Here is a 6000-nt window from a genome sequence, read left to right as displayed (position 1 = left end):
TCTGGATGATTTATAGAACACAGGGGTCATTTGTATTGTAAACTTTAGAAGCAGATAAGAGCGTACTCTCGTTCATACGTCATCTTCACAGGTAAGCGATAAGGAAAATACAACCATATGTCGGGATACTTTAAGAAATGCTTACAGTACACAATTTGTTGTAATGGGTTTTTTTGTGACATCTAATAAGTTGGGATGGAAAAAGGTGAAGCAGTAATGGCACTATTAAAACATATACTTTTTATACTTTTTCATATACATATACTTACAATTTACTTTTATTAAATTCTTTTATTTAACATTTAACACACTAAATCCAGTGTGCAGTTGATAAGTATTCTGGAAGTACTGTTAGCCACAATTTGCTCAAAAAGCATACAGTGACATATTATGATGTAATTTATCATGATAACAACAAATATTGCTTTCTATTTATTTAAATAAAAATGTGTAAAAAATAAAATAAACAGATATGAATGTAATTCTTTCCACAACTTTCCACCACATGTTCTAAGACAATTATGACAAGAGGTGGGCAATACTATTTGGCAATGCATTTTTGATATATTTGTTATTGTAATAAATTTTTTTCTGCATGACAAAATATCGTAAAAATGTCTTTAAATATCAGGATATAATATTTTGACCATATCGCACAGCCCTAATTATGACCATGACTGATCGTTTTTGGGACGTAAAGCATGCTGTCTGCCAAACTCACATCAAAATGGTCAGTCTTGGTCAAGTTTTGCACATTCTTCAGATTCAAATAAGAAATACCAAAAATACCAATATTGCCGAAGTTTCCTCATAATGATCCAAGATTGACCATTTTGATTTGACTTTCGCTACCTAGAGGGGATAGAGGGGTATTAAGCCCCCAGCATTAACCTCTGGAATGATGGTGCTCCCTCCAATACTTTTGGGATGTGTTGGGAATGGGGTGGGGTGGTGATCATCCAACACCATGACCTCACTAGCGCTCAAATCCTCACAGTAATACTCCAAAATGTAGTAGAAAGCCTCCCCTAAACAACAGAGACAGTCACTCCAACACAGTGAATGAGAAGGTGTTCCAATGTTGTTGTTATACTAGCAGGTACAACTTGGGTATGTTGACTGGTTCACTTGCTCTGACTGTACGTTGTCTATAAATCTTTTTAGAAGACTCTAGGGTGGGGCCTTTTCTTAATGCAGTTTGTTGGTAGGGACTGGAAAAGGCCTGGCGAAAGTGTTAGAGTTAATAATGGAGAGAGCAGTTAGCCCTCAGTGGAGGCTAATGAATATGAGTGAACATCATGGTTAGTGGATAATAAGAACTTGCTTTCGACTTAATTCTTGAGGGGGTGGAGTAGAGAGAAATGTGCAAGAGAGATAAATTGCAGAGTCGGAGAGAGATGGATTGCAGAAGATGAAGAAATGTAAACGAAGAGAAAGAATGACAAAGTGCTTCTCGTGTCTGGCTCTTGCAGACGGGAGGTTAAAGATCATCTGAAATGTTAAAATGGCTGCTGAGCAGGAGGGAGAAGAAGAAAAGACGCAAGGGCTGGAAAGGAGAAGATAGGAAGTGAGAATAAACACAGTGAGAGAGAGAGGGAGGGAGAGGGAGAGTGTCTCTGGAAGTGAGAGATAGAATGGGGACGGCCCTTCTGGACTTAAAGACTGTCATGTACGCTGCTTGTTAAGGCTTGGTGCAGCGGCAAAAATGATTTGCGCAAACAGCCTAAGATGAATAATTGCAAAATAACTCTTGTCTCTCTCTCTCACTCTCTCTCTCTCTTTCTCTCTGTCTCTGTATGTCTCTCCCCCTTTGCTGCTTTCACAGACAAGCTGGAAAGAAGAAGAAGAGCAAGGAGAGAGAGAGAGAGAGAGAGCGAGCGAGCGAGTGTGGAATGACTTCACTGACCTACTTGGGCTAAAATTAGTGTGATGTAAAGCAGCGATGGTAAGGCGTTGACTTCTGTCTCTAATCAAACAGCACTGCATATATGAACAGAGCTCTGGGAATAAATTTCACATTTGCAGAAGTGTGTGTGTGTGTGTGTGTGTGTGTGTGTTGTCATTGCAGAGCATTTCTATGTATACAGGGCATGCACGCAAATACAGTGACATTTACAAGCACCCACATGAAAAGACACTCTCAGACTCATGGAGTAGAAGGTCTGGAAGGAGAAATGAAAGCATGTTATAGAAGAGCGCAGACAGACTGAAAATATTAGTTTAATATGTTGCATCTCTAATATAATCTCAGTCATATGATTTATTCATTTGACAATACCAACTGCCCTGTACAGTGTCTGTCTGTGTGTGTGTATGTGATAAATACACAAACGGACCATTAGTAACATAGAAATACTTAAATCTTTAAGTTTTTGTCTCCTAAAACATCCTATGAAGTTTTAGTTTCAGACAGATTTTCTTATGGCAAGGACAACACACTCTGCACAGTCAACACACACTCCACTGACTTGCCTAACTCACTTGACAAGAGTGGACCTTTTGGAAAAAATACTCACACACTGTGCTTGCATATTTCATATTGAATGGCATTCACACGTGACGTGTAAAGGTAAGTGCTGTATGTTATGAAGACCCGTTTTTTTTGTCATCAGGTAGTTTATGTAATGTCAAAGGGACACAATAATGCGGCAATTAAGGGAAGTTCTGATGGCATGTCCACTTTACGTATGGTGCATAGTGTTGCTTTACCACCATGCATTTAGTGTGGTACCTCTAGTACTGCTTCTTTATGATTAGAGCAGAAATGGATGCACATTACAAATATTTAAATTACAATTAATAGTCCAGTTTTGTTTATGCAATAAACACTTTATGGACAAAAGTATTGGGACACCTGTTTAGTCATTGTTTCTTCTGAAATAATGACTAATAAAAAGAGTTTATCCTGCTTTTGTTGGGGTCTGTCGGCTGTACAGTGAATGATTTCTAATGGATTTTGGAGCATTACTGTGAGGATTTGATTGCATTCAGCAACAGAAGCATGAGTGAGATCAGGATGTTGGATGATCACCACCCCACCTCATCCCAACTCATCCCAAAAGTATTGGAGACCTTCTACTCCATGAGTCTGAGAGTGTCTTTTCATGTGGGTGCTTGTAAATGTCACTGTATCTGTGTGCATGCCCTGTATACATAGAAATGCTCTGCAATGACAACACACAAAAGCAGGATAAACTCTTTTTATTAGTCATAATTCCAGAGAACACTAGAATAGGTTCATTGTTTATCTGCTACTGAGAATCCTTTAGCAAGCGTTAGCAATAGGTGCATCTTAAAGTAGCTTCAATCCTGAATTGTGTTAAAAAAGATCACAGATTATTGTGTAAGAGATTTACACCTTTCACTGAATTAAATCTGTCCCTGTGCCTTCAGACTACATACTCCTAAAGGTGCCCTGGAATAAAGAACTGAGAGGCGTGAGGGTCACATAATGCCTGAGGTGGAGTCTGTGCCAACTGGACACTAAGAGGACCCAGAGAGGACTGCAACATCATCCAGTAAGAACTAGGTACAAAACATTCTTGTTAAAGCGTTAAAAGCTAGGCTAGGACAGGCCTCTGTGGGCCATCAAGTTTTTTTTGTCCCCCAAAGTAACCAGGTTGTAAATAGACTGGTAAAATGACATCTGAGCATTCTTCACCCAGACTATGTTATAGTAATGCTAAATAAATGCATTCCATGGCCATTTTAAAAATAAAAAGTAACAAAGCTCCTAGCATCAAGTCCAGCACTGGCATATAACCATGAGTTGTGACCTATGATCATTAAATGTCAGTACCAGCACTGCTGTACAGATCTCGATGTCTGTCTTTGAGGTGCTTACATGCTTAGATCCATGAGTCACAGCACCTGAGTTACCTGCCTTAATCGACATACATGTCATAGCTTTTATCACTTCCCCTTTTGCAGCTGATGTTGACTGTATGTGTAGGCTTAGTGTGCTGCTCTCGACATTTTCGAAATCACAAGCTTGCATATGTGTGATGGCTGCAGGCTGCAGAAGTTACATTCGGTACCATAGGAAACTAGTACCATACTTGGCATTTCGGCTCTCATGACATCACTACTCTACATAATGTGAAATTTTTCGAAAGAACCCTTACGTTGGTATAGAACATTTACATTATGTAAAGGATCTTTAAACCTTGGAAAGATTCTTCACAATCACAAAAATGACTCGTGGTTGTTTATAGAGCCAAAGTTACTACTTCCAAATTTGTGGCACAGTAATTATAAAGCTATGAGTGAAGACTTTGAGTGGTCCAGTGGACGCTGCCAGTATGACACGAAGATCGCTGGTTCAAATCCCATGTCATGCTGCCTCCCATCCTTGAATGATCCTGAATAATCTGGAAAATAAAAAAACACTGTTTATAGGTTTAACCAAAAGGAATGTCAAGTTGTGTTGTACTAACAGTTACATTACCTTTTAATTGCTAGCTTTTGAGAACTCATTTGGAATCTCCTATCAGGCCCATTTGGCTATAGGCCCACCAAGGGACGGACAAGTCTGACGGCCGCTCTCTTTAGTCCTGGCCGAAAACGTAATTAAACTTCGACAGTTTTACATGGTGGTTGATATTTCTTTTATCGGCGACTAAAAAGGATGGTATTCATCATTCGGTTAGGGTTTGACGTCCCCCGATGGATTCCGAGGAGCTCCACTCTAAGCCTTCATTAGCGCTCGTTCTTCTTCTCGCCATCTTCGTGCTTGGCTGGTGGGCAGCTTAAGGGGGAAAAAAAGGTAGAGGGAGATGTAATGGATCATAATTCAGAAGTCAAAATGAATGGAATGATTTATGGAATAAATGGGGGCGATGAACGTGCTTTAACTGTAGCACTCGTTCACTGCTCTGGATCTCTCTGATGAGATGCTTTGCATTTATAGAGGTGACTACGTCTTGGCACTGGTAGTGTTTGCAATGTTGCGAGTGGGTTAATATTATTATTATTTTTTTAAATATATCCTGCACTATTACGGCCTATATAATTTAACGATATTGGTATTGCTAATCTACAAACATTATCATACCCATTATCTGGAATATTATCACAGTCATTAGACCGCAATATGTGGTCCAGGTAGTAAATGGTGCAAGATTTACTGTCCAGGTCCTGACCGACTCATAAATGTAGCACATTAATGCTGCTATAATAAACCATACACGCCAGTGTCTGCTCAATGCTGTGAGCTTTTGGAGTCTGGGAGAAGTGTGTGTGTGGTGATGGATAGTAGCCCATAAAACAGCTGGGGACCTCCCTTCAGGTTGAGTTAATAACACACACACACACACACAGGCTCATAAGCCCTCAGTTACTCACACGTAAGGAGATATGGGTGACATAGGTGCATTTACAAAGCGTATTCAGCGCTTACTAAAATGGATCATATTATCACCCCTTGGATAAGCATTATGAACATTTAAAGGGGTAATCACACAATCCCCACTATCTGCCCCTCTCTATCTCTTTCTGTTTCTCATACACACACACACACACACACACACACACACACACATCTACACCAGTGTTCTCTTTCTTTGTCCTGTCTTGGCCATCCTGTGTTAAGCTGGCAGAATGTCATCGTGTCAATGACCGACAGTAAAGCTGTAATGTTAGAGGCTTGTGTGGCTGTCATGTCCCTCAGGTTGCTTGCGGATTGACACCAGCTGGCAAAAAGCCGAACAACACCAGAAGAAGGTGGCACTGCAGGCAGATTTTTTTTTGTTTGTGGAAGAACCACTTTTGGTGCCCCGCAGCACCTTTTAGTGGAGGTTTCTCTAGAGAATACGAAATAAAATAATAAATGTCCTCACTGTTCACATTAAACCTCCCTTATTTGTTCATGCACTGTTGCAATGTTTTGACCTCTGCAGTCTTCACCACCTTGTCTAATGTTGATCGCAGAGGTTGAATTGCAATAGCGCATGAACAGAGATAGAGCTTTGACATAAACAGTGTGTGGATAGTTATCTTTTT

The sequence above is a fragment of the Salminus brasiliensis genome, chromosome 12 (genome assembly GCF_030463535.1).
Source record: "Salminus brasiliensis chromosome 12, fSalBra1.hap2, whole genome shotgun sequence".
Classification (NCBI taxonomy): domain Eukaryota; kingdom Metazoa; phylum Chordata; class Actinopteri; order Characiformes; family Bryconidae; genus Salminus; species Salminus brasiliensis.
Note: the sequence above shows the minus strand (reverse complement) of the source record.